The 3,067-nt window shown below is 38.7% G+C and overlaps 1 pseudogene; it reads right to left on the reverse strand.

Moving 5' to 3' along the window:
• Positions 1-418: 418 nt before the first annotated feature.
• On the reverse strand, positions 419-534 carry LOC112471545 (annotated as a pseudogene).
• Positions 535-3,067: the final 2,533 nt, after the last annotated feature.

Consider the following 3,067-nt stretch of genomic DNA (forward strand, 5'->3'; position numbering starts at 1 on the left):
CAGCAGGAAAACCACCCGAGCTTATTATTCATTCTAAAAGAAGTTATAAAACTACATATCTAGTAAGATACCATTTTTGTACAATACATGTGTAGAAGTATACATATTGAGGGTGGTCGTCTCTAGATGGAAGGATAATGTATGACTTTCATTTTCTTTTTTATATATATTTTTAATTTCTAAGTTTTCTATAATAAACATGTATTATTTTAATTATGTTTAAAATGAGAGTATTTTTTAAGTCCTGAAAACTTTGTAGCTCATCGCTCTATTATTTGGAGTGACAGCGGGGGGTTCGGAGGGGGTGGATAAGTAGAGATAAAAACCACCTTTTTTTTAGGTGAGGCAACCTTTGGTGGACCTCACAGATTGCAAGGACCTTGTCAGCTTACAATCTCTTATTTTTTTTTATTTTTTAAGCCTACAACACCTGATCTTCCTAGGTCTCCCATCCAAGTACTAACCAGGCCCGACCCTGCTTAGCTTCCGAGATCAGACGGGATTGGGCTTGTTCAGGGTGACATGGCCTTAGACAAACACCTTTCAAAAATATTAAAGAGACTTGGAAGGAGGAGCTAGCCCAAGAGGAGGCACATTCTCTTCCTCTCAATAGTTGAGATCACAGCTATAGCAGTTTTTCCTTCTCTTTCATGCATTATTTTTTTCTCATATTGCCTTAAACAAATATACAAACAAAAATAGTTATTTTACCAGCAAAAATGGGTTTATTTGGGAACAGCAAAGAATTTCAATTTGGGACATGCAAGCTATAGCAAAACCATAGGCAGGTCTGGAGAGCAAAGGCGAGGAACTTTTTTTACAGAAGAAAGGGAGGAACTGGGAGGGACTGTTACAAAGAATCCATTGAAGAAAACCGGCAGTTTGAAATATAGTGGCTTTTCTTTGGCTGAGTTGTGACAGTCTCTCATTGGTTGAATTGTTGCCGATCAAGGAGAAAATCTTCTTTCCTCCTGCTGGGGTAGTAAAGTAGGAAACATCTACGCCTTGGAGATGCAAGGCACTTCACTCTCTTCTTGTTTGGGATAGTTGACAAGTGGTAGGGCATGAGAGCTCAACCACTTTAGCCAGGTTTCGTCTAGTTTTAAATTTTTACACTTGTACTAGCTTTATCCATCAGCATATAAACATTGTTATTTCTCTCATCAAAATCTCTGTTGACCCCATAAACCCCTCCAACTACCACCCTATTTTTCTTCTCCCTTTGTCACAAAATTCCTTGAAAAAGTCACCTATATTCGCCGTCTCCAACCATCTGTCTCCCCATTCTCTTGAACCCACCTGATGAGGCATTTCCCATTCTGAAGCTGCTCCTATTAAGATCCCCAGTGATCTTTACTTTGCCAGGTCTGATTATCAGCCATATTGTAGTCGCTCTATTCATAACATTGACCAAGGTGACTACTATCTTCTCCTTGAAGCAGTCCCTTTATCTGCCTTCCAGTATACCACATTCTCATGGTTTTTCTCTTATCTCATTTGCTGCTTTTTTTCAGCCTCTTTTGCTGGTTCTACCTCATCCTCCTGGCCAAGACCTTGTTATGCTGGAATATCTTGTGGCTCTGTTCTTGGACCTCTCCTCTTTCCTATTCACACTCATTTTCCTAGTGGTCTCATCAAATCTCATAGTTTTTAGTACCATCTCTATACTGTTACCTCCCAAACCTATATCTCCATCCCTAGCTTCCCCTCTGAAATGCAGGCTTATAGATCCACCAACCCACTCAGCATCTTTACTTGGATGTCTAACTTAACATGTCAAAAAATAAGTTTCTGTTCTTAGCTGTTAAATATGCTTCTCTTCAGCCTTCACATCAAATAATGATAACTCCATTCTTCTGATTGCTCAGGATTAAAATCTTGGTGTTATCCTCAATTCCTCTCTTTTTCTGTTATTGCATATCCAATCTAAGGATCATATGATATTCACATCATATGTCATTCATATGATATCCTTTCATACAGGTGGGGATTGCTAATCTGGCTCTCTTATCTTCCAAGCCTGGAAGCATTCAGTTCCCTCTTTTTCTACTTTACCCAATGAGCAAGAAGTGCATACTGAAAGCCAGCTGTGCACAAAATGGGGCTAGCTATTTTAAGGAATATAAGAGAAATGTAAAGTATTTTTCCTGCAATCCAGAGGCTGCTCACTATCAGCTGGCAAAGGTTGCTTTTCAAATTTCAGATCACAGTGCTATTGCCCACTCAACACTCTCCAGTGCCTTTCCACAACACAGGAGTTTAAGGATCTCCTATGATGTGAATATAGACAAATGATGTGACCTTGGGCAGGTTACTAATCTTTATGAGCCTTAGTGTCCTCATCTATGAAATATGATAATATTATTAACCTCATGGGGTATTTCTGAAGATTAAAAGAGTTAGTGTATGTGTAGAAACTAAGACGGCTTTGGAAAGAAAACACAGAATGCACAATTTAATGTGGTTTAAGGAGAAAGGGGGAATTTGTTGATTTATATGATAGAAAAATCCAGGGAGGTATGCTAATTATAGGATTAGCTTGATCCAGAGGCTCAAATGCTGTCACCAGAACTTGATCTTTCTCTATGTCTAATTCTACTCTTAATTGATGGCTTTGTTTAAGGCTCCACATGGTGGCAAAATGGCAGCCAAGAAGCACAGACCCCATTCTATGCCCCAGTCTAACATTTGAATGAGAGTCCTGACTCTGACACTCATTGGTTTGAAGATGGTCAAATGCCCATCCTTAAACTTATTACTTGGCCAGGGAATGGGACATGTTAATTGGCTTGATCCTGGGTCACGGCCACCCTTGGAACTAAAGAGGGGTCTACTCTACCCAAATATAAAATAATATGTCTACTACAGTATGTAAAACCCTTAGCACAGTGACTGAAATATCACCATCACTACCTTTCTTATAGGGATTAAATTTCTGTCTTGGGTATCTTAAACAAACATAATTCAATATTGTTATTAAATAAGAGTCTTTCTAGTGCTGAATTAAGAGAAGTTTTATCTATATCAGACATTTGTTATCTGTGGCTCCCAAAAACATCTTGAACAC

This window comes from Pteropus alecto, unplaced genomic scaffold, assembly GCF_000325575.1.
Source record: "Pteropus alecto unplaced genomic scaffold, ASM32557v1 scaffold57, whole genome shotgun sequence".
Lineage (NCBI taxonomy): Eukaryota > Metazoa > Chordata > Mammalia > Chiroptera > Pteropodidae > Pteropus > Pteropus alecto.